The sequence below is a fragment of the Acomys russatus genome, chromosome 25, assembly GCF_903995435.1.
Source record: "Acomys russatus chromosome 25, mAcoRus1.1, whole genome shotgun sequence".
Classification (NCBI taxonomy): Eukaryota; Metazoa; Chordata; class Mammalia; order Rodentia; family Muridae; genus Acomys; species Acomys russatus.
The window spans coordinates 33,613,577-33,632,273 of NC_067161.1; the positions used below are offsets into that span (position 1 = coordinate 33,613,577).

At 48.3% G+C, this 18,697-nt stretch overlaps 1 pseudogene; it reads right to left on the minus strand.

Annotated features, from left to right (window-relative positions):
- The window catches only part of LOC127207901 (succinate dehydrogenase [ubiquinone] cytochrome b small subunit, mitochondrial-like), a 129,380-nt pseudogene extending 113,285 nt beyond the window's left edge, over positions 1–16,095 (minus strand).
- Between the last annotated feature and the right edge of the window lie 2,602 nt (positions 16,096–18,697).

Here is an 18,697-nt window from a genome sequence, read left to right on the forward strand (position 1 = left end):
TGATTTGTGATTTCTGCTTGTTACTATAGAAACCTCATAAAGTTGTTACCACATTGGAACATAGTATTCGAGGTAAAGCTAAATCCATGTTCCAGAAGAAGCTATCTATCCCTTGCTCTCTTTGAGGCGAGAGCCGTGTTTTTGGTGTGCACATTTCTGGTTCTGCAATGACCACCAGGGAGGTCTGTTCTATGTGCTGTTAACACATGTGTGATTTTTCCTGGTTTTGTGAAGGACATCGGCTCATCATGGTGCAATTTCCCTTCAGAACAGCCATCCTAGTTAGAGTCATAATTCTGGCAAAGCCAGAAAGAGTTCCTGTTTCTTTTTTTTCCCCTCCTCATTGAAGGAGCATCTTCACAAAGCTGGGGAGCCAGGTCTTTAGATCAGGATGTCATCACCATACACGTGACCTAATCAGAAGGACAGAACTGCTACTGGGTCACAGGCTGTGACAGCAATTCACGTTCCATTCTGGGGATATCTGTGAAGTCGGTGCAGACCCTTAGACTCCCGCCATCGCCCCCAAGCTCCTGCACAGTGACAGATCATCACTGTCTTGATTGCAGTGGAGGAGGTTCCCGAACTCTCGGTCTCAGTTATTTCTCATTCCTCCGGTCACAGGCAATGGTCATGGGAGAGCCACAGTGCCAGCTTCCTGTTGGTGCCTGTGGCCTGGCTGGGCTTTCAGAGGTGCTGGGCTCATGAGGTAGGGATGCCTTTTGGAGCCAGAGATAATTCTTTGGTTTATTTCGACAGGTGTCAGCAAAATAAGGCAGGATTCTCTTTGCCAGTCTGTCATGTACTTTCCTTTGCAACTCTTTGTTGGCCTAGCATCTCAGGTGACAGCTATCTCAGGAGTGTGCCTGGGAGGATGTGACTTGCTCAGTGACTGCCAGTGCTTGGCAGCCCTTTGCCACCTCTGGAGACTCTAGCCGCCATTAGCAGCAGAGACGAGGGAGAAAGTCTGCTGTCATTGACCTGCCCATGAGCCTTCTTTTGTTTGATTCCATTAGCAAGTGACCCCACTGTACTCTGTGAGGTGGAGATCCCCAAGCCCACACTCCACCCTAAATGATTTTCAGCAGAAACAGGTGGTTGGTGGATGTCTCAAAGATAGCTTTGGGTGGAAGCAGGAGACATGGCTGTTGCGTCTCCTGAAAGCATTTTGTAAAAGGACTATTTATCCTGCGTATAGTCTATTTTGTTCAACACCTCTCAGAGAGTCAATAATTCCAGTTTGTTTATGATTATCCTTGCTCCCTCCCCCTCCATCTGCCCGGAGTTTGTGCTTCTTGCTGTAGCCGCCCCAGCGAATGGGGGAGCATCTGTCTCTCTGATGACTGGCTGCGGCAATCTCGGCTATTCAATATGGCTATATGAAGCCAGCATTTAATTCCCTCTCGATGGGGTACTCTAAAGCCAGAGTTGACAACTGTTCCATAGAATACTAGTATTTTACAATTTCCTCAGATAATGATAAGAAACACTTCGTACTCCTGGGGGAATATACTTAGAGGGTAGGAAGTTGATAACTAGGCCATGAGGATGACAAATGCTCCTGAAATATGCCAAGGCTCCCACCGTGATGAATCGGCACTGCCTTCTGGGAGATGGAGTTCTTCCAAAAGTGTCTTGTTTGTAGCCTGGAGAGCCTGCAGGAGTGTAAGTGAGGAGCAAATGAGGACCTTGCCCAACTTCCTGGGCCACCCCAGGGTCTGAGAGCTTTGGATAAGGACTATTGGGACAAACATCATGAACAGGGAGAAACTCTCAGGAGAGGGGCGCCCTGAGTGCAGGGTGGGGAGCAGCTGGGTCCACTGGATGTGATTTCACGTAGAGGTGGGGTGCCCCGCAGGTGGTGAAGGCCGATTCAAGAACAGAAAAGGTAATGACATCTGGGTATTTTCTGTGCTGAACCTATAGCATAGTCTGTAGCAGGGCAGCTGGTTTTCTGTTGGCAGGAAAGAGGCTGAGAGGGTTAATATTGTCAAGCCGAGCTTTTAGGCTCGTTTCTGAGTGGGATTCTAGTCAGGTTCATTGGAGAGAAAAGACTTAGCCTAAATGTGGGCGGTGCCATTCTGTGGGCTGGAGGTCCTGGGCTGTCAAAAGGAGAAGGCGAGCTGAGCAGCGGCATCACTGTCTGCTTCCTGACTGTGGATGCGACGTGACCAGCTGCCTCAGCTGCTGCTGCTGCTGTGACTTCTGTGCCATTGTGGACCATATAGACCCTTAATCCTCTTAACAAACCCTCTTAAGTTGCTTTTGTTGGGCACTTTGTCACAGCTACAAGAAAAGCAACTTAGGTCTTCTGCCTTTAGTTTAGATACGTCATGGTTATGTCCTGCAAGTGCAGTGGGCCTGTGCATGGAAAGGTCGTGGAGGCAAAGGCACTGGCCCGACGTTTAGGCGTGTTTCAACAGAAGAATTCCAAAGGTCGTTTGCTATGACAGGAGCCTTGAGTAGCACAGTTCTTTAGAATGTTCTAGAAGCAAAGTTTTTTACCCCCCTGTTTAGGTCCTTACTGACCCTCAGGCTTCTCCCTTATCTTGAGCCATGACTCCCAGCCTGCCATCCAGAGAGGCACATCTGGCCTCACTCACAATGATGTTCTTGCTTGAGCCAGCCTTAACTGGTCCCTTCTAGGTTTGCACATGAGCACATGGGGGCAAGTAGGGATGTTGAGACTGGAGACAGGAAAGGCTCTTTGACTTGTACAGTGGGAGGTGTCCCCAGAGATCGGGCTGGGAGGAAACAGGTACAGAAAGTGTGCCATGCTTCTCCCTCCACCCATGGCTTCAATTCCCTGCATGACTAATTGGTGGAGTGAGCATCTGCCCTGGATTCTGTAGGTAATTAGTAGGTCAGATGCCTACCAAAAATGATGATTTTTTTTTCTGGAGTCCCTCTGGGTTCTGTACACTGCCAGAATTGTTTTCTCCATGTGGCTGGAATCAAAATATGATCTTATTGCTTTTCAATACCCCTTCCCCCAAATAAACCTCTCAGTAATCAGTAGCCAGCCTGCGCAGCAGAGAGGAGTGAATCCCTGCAGATCTGAATTGGGAGCCCCCAGGGAGCAAGGGGATTTACAGCCCTGTTCCCTTCCACAGAACATATTTAACTTAAGAAGAAAGCAGATTAAATACATTTTGTCACAGGATTTTTCAGTGTCCCCTGAGCTCCAATAGCACCGGCTTAAGTTGCATTTTGTGCCCTGAACCACCCCAAGTGACTTCTAAGGCTCAGGGTGACATAGTGACGGCCCAGGGCCTCTGTTTTGATACCGCACCCTTGTTACTGGCTTGAGAACGGTGATGGAGACTGTGGAAGGGCCGGGCTGGGGTTTCTACCCTGGGTTTAGATGGCCTGGCTGAGTCATGGCATTGGACTTGTCTCTGTGTCAGAAGAAATGCTTTGGGAATTGACTCTGCTGCTCCCAGCCCAAAGCACAAGGCTTCCATCCAACTCCTTCCACTATGCACACACACACACACACAGACACACAGACACACACACACAAACAAACAAACAAAAAAAAAAAAAAAAAAGAAAAAAAAATCCCTTATTTAGCAACTGAGGACTTCATTTTACCATCTAAACCTAAATTTCTTCCAGACCCCTTACACAGGTAGGAAGGAGCTGGCTGGAGGCAGGGCTTGTGAATTCAAAACCGAGTGCTTGAGTGTATTAGTCACCTCAAAAACTCACCTACACATCAGCCACTGAGCCCATATATCTAAAAATCACAGCGCAGGAGTCCCAGAGGTGACTTGAGGCTGGGGGGGGGGGGGGTGTGACAGAGACAGCCACTAAGATCATTTCTCAGTGCCTCTGAAAGCGCTAACAGAAATGAAAAGAAAACCAACCCAGATTCCTTCTCTAACTATCAGGTCTTATTAGAACTGGTTACATAAGCTGTTTGATTTACGTACTCTCTCGACCCGTTTCTTTAATTGGTGGTAATAGGTCTTGAGAGTCTTGTACTGGATTCACGCATTAGGCTGGGGTTGGCAAGGGAGGAGGCAATTTATAGCCAGCACAAACCTTGGAGAATCAGTGGTCTCTGTGCACTGAGAGGCTACTGCTAACAGTTGGTGGTTTGCGTTACTGGGTTTGTGATCAGGATTGGCTGGCAATAAAGATTCAATAAAGAATCTCTAAGTTACCAGGTACCACAGGTTGGACAGAAGCATTGGGCTAGCACTCCCTGGTAGTGGTTCTTCAGCTTCCTTGGCATGCCTGAGCTATTGAGAAAGTCGGAAAGAGATTTATTTGGTGACAGGATCATTTGGATGGTAAACTTAATGCAGTTTGGCTGCAGTATGTGACAGTCATAGGCTTTGTCCTCTAAGCCCCTGCTGCTAGAGAGGGAAGCAGGTCCCAGCTCCTAAAGGTAGCTGCACCAGAAGGTCCTTTAGTAGAGAGCAACATGAGCAAGGGTGGTGTCGCTGTGACAGGGAATAGCCATGGGCTCTAGGGCCGAGAACTCTATGGTCAGAGCCTAGTGCATCTATTTTCACAGTGCCCCTAGAGGACAGGAGGTATTAATGCAGCATTTCCTCTACCCTCTCAGGAAGCGGTGGGGTTGTTTCTCAAGGGCTGGATTAAGCAGTTTAGCAGCTGGCAGCCGTCCACTGTTATTTTTAATAGTTAGTGTTGCCATTTTATTGCCTAAATGCCTGTGCTGTTTCTTTTTCACTTCTTGATGGAAATGCAATAGCTCTTTGGATACTGTCAATGTCTTTAGCACTACCAGCTTTCTGTCCACTTCGATTCTTGTTCGTTTAGCCCAGGACTAGCATTTTTGCTCTCTCCCAGTAGTGGTGCTTTCTCACAATTGCAGCTGGTTATGAGTTATCCCTGCCTGTGGTAAGTGACCCCTCACTCCTACTCATGATAGTAACTTCAATAAGAACTCAGTGGTTCACCAAGAATTGGTACTGTAGTTAATGTTGTCTTTCCTGGGTTCCCTTTCTGGGGTGAGTAGATGTCTGTGTTCTGTGTTCCCCGGCAAAAGTTTCCCACCCAACAGGGGGGAAATGACGTTATATGTGGAAGACAATTTTCCCATATTCAGGAGCCAAACCTATTACAATTTTTTTTTTTAAGTTATGTGTTTCTGTTTGTATATGTACAAAGTAGGCGTTGGGTCCTCCAGATACAGAGTTGCATGCAGGTGGATGTGAGCTGCCCAACGTGAGTGGCCCAGACTGAACTTCAGTTCTGCGATAGCAGCAAGCATCTTAAACATGGAGCCATCTCTCCAGCCTCCAAGCTGTTATTTTCATTCTTCCCGTATTCAATACTTTTTTTTTTTTTTGCCTTGTGAATTTGAAACTTTCCCTTTACAAATAATGTTCAAATAGCAGACGTCTCTCTGAAAGGAGGACAGAGCCTCACCATGCCGTGAACTCCACACTCAAAAAGAAAGGCCTCATCAGAGGTGAACCTAAGTGTGCTTGCCGACTGATCCTCTCTGGGATGATGTGTGTGTGTGTGTGTGTGTGTGTGTGTGTGTGTGTGTGTGTGTGTATTACGCATGCGCGTTCACATCTGTTATTTGTAGATGACAAATCGTGTGAAACAAAGAGTGACAGGACAGGCTCCTAGTGCAGAGCCCTACTGTGAGTGTCTCAAGGATAATGGGGTTGTCTCGGCTGAGTGGAGGCCGGTAGATGGATTTTCTTGGCCTTATTTTACAAGGTGTTAAAAAACTTGTTTTTGCCTAATGTATTAGCATTCATTCCTCGGCTTTGAAAATGAATCCTTCTTTGAAAGGAGAGTTTTAAATCTGAAATACGAGGCCCGTGTAGCAGTGTTTGAAATCATTAACTGTCCCTTCAATATTAATTGTGGGCACATCCATCACGGGGAACTTGTTTGCCATTAGCGTGAGAGGAGTGCAAAATGCAAAGCTTCTGGACAGCTTCCAGGGGGTGAGGCTGTCACTCAAAACTTTGTTCTGGAATTGATCTGACCTCCGAAATGGGCTGCACCTATTGACAAAATGACAGTCGGTAGTTTTAACGGAGCTGAATGGCGGCTTGAGCATGTGGAACGAGAATCTGCCAGGCAGCTTCGCCGCCCCTCCCCCCCCCCCCCCTCCAACACCCCGCACGCCAATGAAACTTTTATGGAGGGATTTCATGAGCCTGCGGGACCAAAGGGCAGGGCAACTTGGGAGTGACATCCGCCAAAAAGTCAGTTTATTTGCACCGCGCGGCCTACCTGCCACAGCGCTGCTTGTGTTGTTTGCTGAGCTTGTGTTGGCCTGGCCGAGAGAACATTAATCTGCATGTACTATGCGCCGCCTCGTGCGCGCGGTTTTACACTCCTCAACAGTCTCCCCCTATCCAGGAGATTTGATGGCTGTCTCCTTGTGCTCCCTGAAGCTGGTACTGCGGACTCCCTGTGGGGCTGGGTCCTTTTCACTCGTTGCTTGCTCTTATTTCAGCTACGCTGCTGTTATAGTCTAATGTAGGTCTAAAACATTTTCCAGTGAAGGCGAAGCCAGACCATCCCCCAGTTGGATGGCGAGCCCGTTTCTAATGGAAGGGCTTTGCCCACAGTGAGCAGTCAGCTTCCCAACTCTGGAAAATTCTGCTTCTTATTGTCTAGGCCAGTAGTGGGAGTTCTTTTATTTATTTTTAAATAATTAATTGGTTAATTAACTGTTTTGAAGACAGAGTCTCACTACTTAGCTCAAACTAGCCTAGACCTTACTATGTAGACCAGGCTAGCCTTGAACTTGTGAGCATCTCCTGCCTCTACCTTTGGTGTGCTGGGATTGCAGATGTTTTCTACTATGCCTCTCAGGAGTATCTTTAAAAACATATTTTTTGGGGGAGGTGGCTGGACATAGACACAGATGCATTTATATGATAACAGATAAAAATAAAACTTTGAAATTACGTTTTTATGGCACAAGGAACTCATAGAATGTTATTTTCCTGATTCAGAGCAGGGGAGAAAGCTCGGATTGAGGCGTCAGTCCTGAAATAAGCAATTTTGACCCTACTGCCGGCACGAGTGCCCCACCTTCCCTCCTTTAAGTTGCTCCTTTGATGATCTAAAGAATTTTCAGAAGACTTTTCTATACTTTCCCAGTACAGGAATATCTAACCTGCCTTTTCCCTTCAATAAGTCCAATCTACCAAACACCTATTGAGTGTCAGCTCTGTAAAATTACCATGGAAACCCAAGCGGAATCTTTCAAATGCTCTGGGGAAATTGCTCCCACATCCCATCGACACTTTAGGGAGCAAGATGGGTGCATTTCAGGCCAGGCTTGTGCCTGCTCATCTGCTCGCCTCCAGCCCAGAACAGAGAGGGAGAAACAGATGGAGGGGGGTTTTACAAAGCTGATAATACAGCCTTTTGTCCTGGGTAGTGTAACAAGTGTGCTTCAATGGAACAAGGGTGAAAAGGCAGGGCTTTGATTTGACTGCTGCAAAGAGCCCGAGTTCAGTTACAGCTGCCTCTGCTTCGTGTTGTCATCGCCCACACGCTCTGTGCCAGAGCAGGACCTATAAAGGGATGTCTAGCTGCCTGGTGACAGCCTTGTCTCTAGCGCCTTGCAGCACAGCAGGGACCAAGGGCTTCTAAAGATCAAAGGCCCCATTGTGTGAGACACTCATCGCACAGCGGGAGTCTGGCTCATCCCTGACTGGAGAGCTTGAAACCACCCAATTCCGCCTGACCAGTTCTTGGAGGAGCCCCAGGGACCCCCTGTGGTTTGTTTTTAAGGTGACATTAGTTTCAAATGTGCTTATGAAAGTCGTGGTAGAGGGCCTAAGGTGGAACTTTGACAAGTAAGAGCTTGCAAGTGACCCCCTCCCATCTCTCCCTCTAAATAAAGCTGGCTTAAACCACGAAGGGCACTCACTGAGTTAACAGAGAAACCCGGATGTAAGTTTAGGTGGGTACTGACCTAGAGACTTAAAAATTCCACTCAGGACACAGTTTCTGCCTGTCCTAGATCTGCCCAACCTAGCTGCCAGCCATTGCTTGTACGACTGGCCTGGATGGCAGACACAAGTCATATGACTACTCCTAAACCAATCACTGGTGGGCAGAAGAGGCTTGTGGGTCTCCTTGGTGCGTTGCTTTTGGAGCCAAATGGGAATGAGATGTTTAGGGGGAAAATCACCCAGGAGAGCAGACAATGAAGAGCTGAGAGCTGACTAGATGTTTAGTTTACTTCCCACGACTAGACGTTACCATCCTTTTTCTTGCTAATATCTGCTTACAGATAACTCTAATAACTTGCCCAAAGGTCAGCAGCTTCTGACTCTGCTGTTTGATTTCAAAGATGCTGATGTGTTGTTATTCCTGTAGTAGCCCAGGCTAGCCTTGAACTCTCATTCCTCAAGCCTCTGCCTCCTGAGTGCTGGGGTTACAGATGTGCACTGCTCATCATTTTTTTTTTTTTTTTTTTTTTGTATAAGCAGGGAAATAGAAGTACAGAGAAATACAGTAACTTTCCCTATGCTCACAAAAGGTGTGAGCCATAGAATCTGTCCATAATGAAACCACAAGTGAACTGGGCTTGGGCTCCAATGTCTTTGCTTTTAAAGCACCATGCCAGAACCACTGTGCTCTGCATGGTGTAGGGTAGGTAGTGATTTTCCACCATCAAATGGCAGGTGCCTTCTTTAGACATTCGGGCTTTTCTAGAAGGGTGCTGTCCCAGTATCTGGCTTCCAGGCATGAATTATCACTAACCTGCCCCCAGATCACAGTCATTGCCTGCCCCCTCCCCCATCCCTTGTCACCTCATCAGGAACAAGAACATCAACTGCCTCGTGTCTAGGACAGGACCTCCAAAAGCTTGGAGGGTGTTTCCTTCCTCTAATGAGCTAATGGCAGTGATGATTCCTGTAAAAGGCTCCTGTTGTGCCCCTAAGTGAAAGAAATGTTTAAATATTTCCCTTGCAAATCTGGGAGAATCTGAAGGGATGACTTTCACGCAGAACGATGCTCAATCCACTTGAAGTGTGTCACTGTTCAGCCGTTGGCCTTTGACCTCAGTTGTGTGGCGGCCCCTGCCCACACACTCTGCCATGCCTGATGTGCACAGTTGCTCCTGGGACTGAAGACCCTGCATGGCCTCTTCTTTATGTGGTTGAAGGGAAGAGAGGTGCCCTTGTCTTATGCCCATGCTCCCGAGATGGGGAAGCAGTCTAATTTTCGATAGCTTTTTTCCATTACTTGTTTTGTGCATTTACTTTTACTTCAGTGTGTGTGTGTGTGTGTGTGTGTGTGTGTGTGTGTGTGTGTATGTGCACGCGTGCGTGTGCATGTGTGTGCCATGTTGTACCTATGGAGCTCAGAGGACAACTTGTGATAGTCGTTCTCCCATCATATGGGTCCCTGGGATCGAACTCGGGTCATCAGGCTTGGCAGCAAGAACGTTTACCTGCTGAGCCATTTCACGTGCCCCATCAATGTTTATCTGGTTTGGCAGTGAGAAGTCCCTTCCCCCTGTCTCTCTAAGGGCTGAGGGATCCATTGTTCAACTTGATGGGTGCTTTACAGCAGCTCTCTGTGCACCAACCCTGTATTACTGCTGACTGTGTCCAATGTCTGTGCTTCTGAGATTTCATTTCCCCTCTCTGTGTCCCTGTCACCAACCTTGAAAATAGCCTTTGTTACCTTATATATCATCCCTCTGTGGTTTGAGGGATGTAGATGTTTCTTTCTCTGTATACATCAGCCTTGAAGCAGTGAAGGGCTGTGCTCAGCAGGTGTCGAGGGAAACTGGGACTTGCGGAGCATGAGGTGACACTTCTGACAGTAGCTGGGTATGCCTGTCCCTGATGTTCAGCTACTCCACAGTGCAGCCCTGCTTGCCTTTCTGTATCATGTGGGCCAACCATCAGGCAGACTGATGGTCTCTGTGTATCTGTAGTTAGATTAAGAAGTTGCTTGTTTTCGCTATGTGGACCACCTAGAGGTCAGAGGGCACTACTGCTCACATGTGATGAGGAGATGGCTCTGGGTACTTCTGTTGACCTGCCAGTGCTCCCATCCCATGGCTCAGTGGCTGCTGCAGTCTTCCAGGCATTGCCATCTAATGGATGGGACCTACTTTGCCCAGGAGTATTGACACTTTCCTGCCCAGGTGGTCCAGATCCAGCCACTAACAAGGGAGTTCAGTAGGCCAGGTGACATCAAGATGAGGTCAACTTATGCTTCAGAGGATGCTGCAAAGGGAGAAAGGGTCAAGACTCCAGCTGTGGCTGCATCTGATTCCTAACCCCCCAACACCCTATCTCCTTTCTCCAGAGAATGTTTGTTCAAACAACAACAACAACAACACGTAAACCCCAACCCCTGTGTTTGGCTCTGCTTTTGGGAAGTCAGACCTAAGATTCATGGCCATTGTCAGCAGCCGTGCTTCGCCAGCACAGGCTTATCTGGACAGTTGTTCTGGAGGGGCCTCTTCCATTCACTCTAGCCTTTGCCTCGCCACCTGCCTTACTATTCTCATTGTTGCAACAAAATACTCCATTAAAGCAACTTAAGGGAGAAAGGGCATAACTTGGGCATAACAGTCCCAGGGTACTGTCCATTTTGATGAGAAATTCAAAGTTGGCAGGAGCTTGAAGCAGCTGGTCACATCCCATCCACAACCAGGATACAGAGCGACGGACGCTTGCTTGTGTTCAGACCACTTTTTCCATTTTATACAGCTCAAGATCTCTGCCTGGGGAGTGGTGCCACCCTCAGTAGATGTATCTTCTTACGTCAACTAACCTAATTAAGATAATTTGTCACACGCATGCCCAGAGACCCATTTCTCAGGTGACTTTGGAGCTCATCTAGTTAATAAAGGAGCCCAACCATAAGTTTTTCCCTTATTGCTACCTTACCTTTCTTGCTAGTTCATATTCTTGTAGAATATGTGATTTGTTCATTCACTTATCTATGCACCCTTGCATCTGTTCATTCACTGAGAAGCTGTTTTCCAAATCTTCCAATGTAATAGAAGAATTTGGAGGCAGATACCGTGCCATGATGGAGACTGCGTTGGTGCCACCTATCTCTTTAGGCTGAGTGGTAGGGATATCATTTTCTAGCCCAGAAGAATATCATCCACCCACCCACCCATGCACCCACCCATCCATCTATCCACCCACCCACCCATCCATCATCCATCCATCTATCCATCCATCCATATCCATCCATCTACCCATCCATCCATTCATCCATCCACCCACCCACCTATCCATCCATTCCTCCATCCACCTATCCATTCATCCATCCACCCATCCATTCACCCATCCATCCATCCATAGTAGGCATCAGCCTTCTAAACTCAGGATAGACAGACACATCCTGAGTTCTGCCTGTGTGTTTCATGTATTTGTTTTCCTGGAGCCTCACCACCTGGCCCAGGGTGCTGGCAGGAACAGAGCAGGGAGTGTTTTTCACTTATAAATGGTGTAGGGGGAAAAAACAGAGGTGAATTACCTGACTACTGCATGAGTGCTTTATTGATTACAGAGCACCAATCAAATTAGCTGTCAGACGTGCATGCAGATGGCACTACGCAGAATGGATTTTCTATAACCCTTAATTGTATTATTTCAATCAGCAGGTGAACATCGCATGGCCTGTAGTGGGGCTGGGGCTGGGGAACAGGTTGGGTTGACATATGATCTGGGCCAGGGCTTGAGTGACACAAGTATTTTAATATCAAGATTGAGGCATTAACAAAATGAGTCTGGTTCCTTAATGGATTAGATACAGGTTAGGGACAGCCTTTCCGACAGGAGGCAGACTGCCTCTCCCTCCCTTGGAGTCCAGAGATGTGGTGATCTCTAATGCAAACAGATTGAAATGACTCTCATCCACATTTTGAAAGTGATATTGCTTAGGAGCTGGTGCAAATCTCAGTTCTATTCACGACTAGCCACTGCTCTTCAGAGTGCTCTCAGGACCTCCATAATGGGGCTAATTACTGCCTCTTCCTATTCTGATTTTGTTTCTGGTGCTGTGACAAACTACCCTTACAAACAAACAAACAAACAAACAAAAAACTGCTTAGGCAAAGAGTAGTTTATTCTAGCCCATAGTTCCAGATTACAGCCTGTCCTAGCTGTGGCCACAGAGGCAGAAGCTGGAGGGGGCTGGCCACGTTGTGTCCATAATCAGGACCGGCACAAAGAATGCATGGAGACCTGTGCTCACCTCACCTTTTCTACTTTACTACAGTCCAGGGCCCAGCCACAGGGAGTGGCACCACCCACAGTAGGTGGGTCTTCCCACCTCAGTCAAGACAATCCCCATAGACATGCCTATAGGCCAACCCATTGTAGACACTACCTCACTCACATGGTCTTTCCTGGCGATTCTAGGTTGTGCCAAGTTGACAATTAAAGTTGACTGGCACACCCTTTCACTGAAGGATGGAGACTTAAAGGAACTCACAGAGGGTTTTGCATAGCACCACCTGATATGTGATTGGTAAATGCTTCACCCAAGGGCTGTCGTCCTTACTTCAGGCGTTTGAAAACTTAAAAAGCCCCAGGTTCCGTTATGGGGTGGCTGGTTTAATGATACCGGAAACACTGAAGGCCTCCTTTCTGCCTTTCTCAGGAATTCTCTTGCCAGGCCAGGTCAGGCTTGGATTTGGCCCTTCCTCTGAGTGGACAAGGGTCACATGACAGTATTTACAAAGATCCAGCCATGTGGAACTACCTTATTTTTTGGTTGGAGATGAGCTTGATTTCGTAGTTGTTCCTTCTCTGCCGCTTAGTGCCCAGAGCCCACTGTTGAGCCCAGTTTCAAGGTGAAGCAAGGATAATACAACTATAGACCATTTAATAAAAATAAAATAGCATAGCAAAGCACCTCAGTGTGTGGTGATTTACAGCTGCGGCCTGGGGCTGGCCATCCCAGCACCTTCTTGCTGTCCACCTGTGGCCTCCTACGTCATAAAGTCCCTTCTCGTCCCGCCAGGCTCCCTCGAGTGCTTTAACTTTTCATGGGTAAGTGCAGAAAGGAGCTGCCAGGTGAAGGGCAGTTGTGGGATAGCATCAGAGCCCAATTTGCCACCCTAAGAAGCAAGAGAAATTCTTTGGATGTGAAAAACAGCCATCTTTGCCTCCGCCATCATAGCTGAGCATGGTGGGGTGGGGCAGGCAGGGGAGAGCATGCAGCACTGGCTCCTGCTCTATCTGTGACCGTCCTATCTGTGACCCATCCTCCAAAGGTAGAACAGAGAGGTGTTCGGGGCACAGCAGGAGACAGGAGCGGCTCAGCTTGTCCCTTTCTCTGTGCTCTTCATGGATGGACAATGGGGTCAGGCCCAAGACTGCTCATAAAGAAACCCACAGCAACAATGACACTTAAGAAAGCTCACAGTTCAAAGTATAGACTCCTCAGCGAGACAACGCCAAGGGCATCTAGTTAGGAAGCTTGCAATAAGTGTGTACTCTTTGCGACCATGTGTTATGAAGGAGGGAGGAAGCGAGTGAATCCTGATTCAGGCATTATTCATCCATGAATTCATTCCCTAATACGGCTAATGTTTGAGGGCTTCCTATGTGCTCGGACATATGCATGATCGGGGATAGAGCTTGGACTGCCCAGGGAAGGATGTTCTGCAGGGCTTCAGCACAGAGAAGCCAAGGAATGAAGGGGGCACGTGGTGAATTAGAACCAGCGATAGACACTGAGAAGTCAAAGGCACCGCCATCAATCATTCAGAAAACAGCTGGGTCTGGCCATTATTCAGGGCAGCTGTGTGTGTGGCCACCTCCTTCGGAGCTGTCTGGCTGTGGGTGGGAGCGGTGAGCTCAGGGTCTCTGATGCAGGCCTGGGATAAATATGAAGGTCAAGAAAGAGCATGGCGGCGCAGTGCAAGCTCAAGCCAGCTAGGCAGCTGGGATGGAGAGCCTGAGCTGACAAGTGGAAGCGCTGACGCTCAGTGTGCAAAAGGATTGAACAGCGTGTGTGAGAGAGTGGTCTTTGCTGTTGACTGTTGTGGGGGGTTGGGGAGGAAGGAATAGAGCTGGTAGGTGTATGGGCTTTCTAGAAGTTTCTTGCTCTCTTACAGGAAGAGGAGTAGGGACACAAAGATGCGTTAAAGGACCTATGGAAGTGGCCCTGGCAACGGGCAGGGACTGATTGACTAGATGGGGCTCTGGAGTCCTCCAATTCTATCCGGCGGGCAGCACTATGAGTAGAAGGGTCCCTGAGTGCATGGCCATCTTCCTCAGGGTCACCATGCAGGCCCAGCAATGGCTGGTACTCAGGCCCAGGCTGGGAGCCTCCATCACACCACTTCTTCTTCTCTGCCTCTACTCAGTGGCTCCAGGATGCCCAGAGTAGTTGTGCATTGTCCCACAGACTGGGGAATTAGAAATTTCGAAGGCTAGAGCTCTCCTTGCATGCTTTTTAAATGCATCCTCCCCCTCCCCCCGTGGCGCGCCCCCCTGCCCTGCCACACACCCTTGAAAAATTCCTTCCTCTGCTTCTCCTTTCCTCCTTTAGTAGGGTGAGTTGGTGGCAGGTAAATTTACCACTTAGCCTGGAGGTGGTGGGATACTGGGGTGGGAGGGATGGCTTGTTACCCAGGCATCCTGAGTCTGAAGTTGGGTGTAGGAACTCAGAAGTGACTCAGGGCCATTTCCTTTGGGGAAGAGCTGGGCTGCTAATGTTAGCTGAAGGTTTCTGAGAAGCCTGTGTAGGAAACCTCTGCAAGCAACACTCACTGGGTGCCCGGCATTGTGCTAAGCCTGCAACCGCCTTTGCTTGTCTCATCCTCTCCCAGCTCTTAATGGGGATGCTGTCCTTGGTCTACCGAGGCGGGAACAGTTATATAAAGTTTAAATGACTCTCCCAAGGTTGTGGAACTGATCAAGCCAGGATCCAAAACTTGACTTGGTTCTCTGGCTTCAAAGCCCTTAATTTACACTGCTGTCTGAGCAGGGTGTGTGTGTGTGTGTGTTATACTAATTGATCTTCTTTTATAAGCAGGGTGTGTGTGTGTGTGTGTGTGTGTGTGTGTGTGTGTGTACACTAATTGATCTTCTTTTATAGGCATGTGTGTACCAGACAGCTAAGGGGCTGCCTGTGGCCTGTGATCACAGATGCTGTATTTATTAAGAAGTTGTATTTCTTGTTTCTATTTTTAAAAAAGTGACAAGAAGCAACTTAAAGTATTATAGGCTTATTCTGGCGTATGGTCCAGGGGTACCATAATCCACCATGGCGGGAAAGACACGGGTCACATTGCATCTGCACCCAGGAAGCAGAGACAGAACAGGAAGTAGGACAGGCCTACCTACCTGAAGGCATCCCTGCAGTGACCTACTTCCTCCGTAGGTTTCCACCTTCTAAAAGTTTGCAACCTTCCCAAACAGGGCCGCTAAGGGTTCAAACACATGAACCTGTGGGGGATGCCTCACGTTCGAAGCACAGGCAGTGCGTGTCATTTCCTGTCCTTTGTCTGGTAAGGGCGCCCTGTTGTCTTTTATGGACCTTCCTTGCTATGTTGCAGAATTGTTGCTCCTGGGTCTTGCACAGTGCCTGAGAGGGACTGCAGACCCGTGAACTTGAAATGGAGACTAATACAGCTGTCCTGGGGGCTGAGCCCTGAGGAGGGTGATCTGATCATATGCACCTCCAGGGCAGCTTGGGCCATTTTGATTTCTGCTCTTTCCAAGGAGCCATTTGTGTTTCCCTGCCTGTGTCTCTCTGAGTGAAATGGGGTCCTGATAGCTTCCTTTTTTCTTTTCCTTGTACAGTCCCCTTCTTTTGCTCCTGATATCTTATGCTTGCCTAATTAGCTCTCCTTCCCCACCTCCTATTATTATTATTGTTGTTGTTATTATTGTTGTTGTTGTTATTATTATTGCTGTTGTTGTTTCCCCCAGTGGTCATCTGGTCACAGACCACTGTGTTTCTAAGTCATTCTACACCATGGTGCCATTCCCATAAGGAAATGCCTCAAGGACTGTTGCATGCCACACATCTGTGTGCCTGGCTTACCTTAAGCAAGGGATTTTCCTTCAGGGACACAAGAGGCCTGTTCTTATAAGCGACCTTCCGTTGCATCCTGTGTTTCCATCCTGGCGGCATCTCCCTTTAGGGAGCACGGAGACCTGCTTCCAGGAATGAAGCTGGAACTGCCTTATTCTCAGCACGGCCTCCCTACCATCTGAGTCCCGCAGCTGCCCGCATGAGTCCCCCTGGGGAGGTTGTGGGGAATTGCTATCCCAGTTGTGATGCACAAGCCTTTCAGCTCAGAATCAAAGCCTGGGGGTTGTCTTTGCACAGATTTCTTGAGGCACAGTGGGCATGTGACGACAGAGCAGCTGCCCGCCAGCACTCGCGCTCTACTGAGTACTAGTGATCAGGCTCCTCCTGGTCACTCTTCTGTCTCTAATACTGATTCGCAGGCTGAGCACAGCACACATCTTCACAGTGGCTGGAGGGCCCAGCCTATGTGCTGGGATGCCGTCTCCCCTGAGGCCCTCTCCTTCCCCTGGCCCAGGCTGTGACATGGTCCAGAGCTGAGCCACCTGCCACCCTCATCTTGGCCCCCTTCTACCTCCCTATTCTCTTCTCATGGGCACAAGAGCAATAAGACCTGCCTGGACCTTCCCATGACCACCTCTTCCCTACCAGACTCACAGTGTCTAATGGGGGCGTTCGCAGCTGCCAGCCCTCCCCTCCCTCACCCCGCCAGGCCAGGGGTGGCTAGCCCTTTGAACTTCCTTGATCCTGGTCCTGGGATGCTCCAGCCTCTTTGTTGTCCCATTGGTGCCATGTCTCAGTTCTTTGAATTGGATTCATGTTGGTCTGTCCTTTTTAAAGTGGGGAGTGGTTCCTGGGTCTGGATTTGGTAGTTGGTGGTGGGGAATGGGGGTCATGCATGTATTTGTGAACATGTGTGTGTGAGTGCATGTGCATGTACATATGTGCATAAGTGGAAGCCTCAGATGTCATCCTCAAGAGTGGTTTAGCTTGTTTTTAGAGGCAGAGTCTTTCCCTGGGACCTGGGGCTGACCGTTTTCACCAGGCGAGCTGTCAAGCGAGCTCCTGGTGGTGAGGAGGACTCAGGTCCCCATGCGTGTGACATAGCCCTTTAACCAATGAGCTGTTTCCCCAGCCCCTGGTTATGGCTTTAAACTCGTGATCTGGATTATGTGCTACCAATTTTTTCAGCCCTTAGGAAGCCACCATCTTCATTTCTGCCTTGGCTAGGATCAAGCTAGCTCTCCTTCAGGTCACGGCAGTGCCTTTTGTTGTTGTGAGTGTACTGCCTGCTGGAACTTTTCCATTAGTTTCTGTCCTGCTACTTCTGAAAGCTGATGGCTCTTCGGGCTCCTACGTCTTCCCTTTGTCTGGGCTCTAGTTATCACTGAATGTGGGATGTGGCTTATCCAGTGTGAAGATGTGACTGAGAAGAAAGCTACGCTTCCCCCCACTTGCCACCTGGCTTTCGGGTGTGCAGTTAACACGCTGGCTTCAATTTGCAGCTTGGGGAATAATTCAAACCATAACATTGGGAGGCTTGAGACTTTGAACAGAACGAAGTTTGCTTCTGTTTAAAGTGGCGCTTCATCCGGTGTGTGAAAGGGAGATGTCCTTCCTTAATTTCATTCAGCAGAAGGAAGAATCTGTTCAAACTGGTCTTATTTTCATTATTTGAAGTCTGGTTTTACAAATTGAATCTCTTTATACGCCTTTGAAGCTGAAGATGTCTTATCCAGCTGGGATCCTCTTCTACCCAAGGAACCACAGGTACCAGCCCTCCCCAAGGCTATTCTTTCCTTGTTTTACCTCATGTAGCCCAGGTATGTGAAGTCTCACAAGTTAAAAGATCCTTTGAAGGGAATGCACCCTAGAGCCGTTAAAGGTAACACTTTGCATCTTCTCCTGGCTCTTTCATGGTGTCATATGATGCTGGGGTGATTTCAGCCACAGTAGCATTTTCTGGAGGATAGTGAGGATGGCTTTGCCATGAGAGGTAAAGCTACTTCAAGAAGGACATGGATGGGGAAGCTTCCTGGCCCTAGGGAGAGGACATGCTAGCTTCAGGACTGTCTTGGCAAAAGGAACATTGGCAAGGCTGTGAGACAGTTTAACGAGTAAAGTTCCTAAAGTGAAAACATGAAGAACTGAGTTCAGATCCCCAGCACCCACATACAATCCAGGTGTGGTATCATGTACCCACAGCCCCAGTTTTGGGGAAGACAGGGAGTTCAAGGTTCAGTGAATGTGATGGGTAGCTTTCATTGTCAACTTGACACAATCTAGGATCATCTAGGAAGAGAGTCCCAATGAGGGATTGTCTATATTGCATGGACTTGTGGGTGACAGCCTTAAGCTTAGTGATGTATGAAAACACAGCCACTATGGGCAACACCATTCCCTAGGCAGCTGGTCCTGCACTGTGTAAGAGTAGAGAGATCTAGCTGATCACAAACAAGCATGCATGAATTAATTTCTCCTCTGCTCTTGTCTGTGCATTTGATGTGACCAGCTTTCCCAAGCTCCTGTCACTGAGTTCCCCCACGTTAATGAATCATAATCTGGAATGCTGAGCTACAATACGCCCTTTCTCCCCCCAAGTTGCTTGTTTCTAGAGTATTTTTTATCACAGCAACAGGAACGAAACTAGGACAGTAAGAGTCCCTATCTGAAAAAAGTGAGATGAAGAGAGATAGAAGAACCC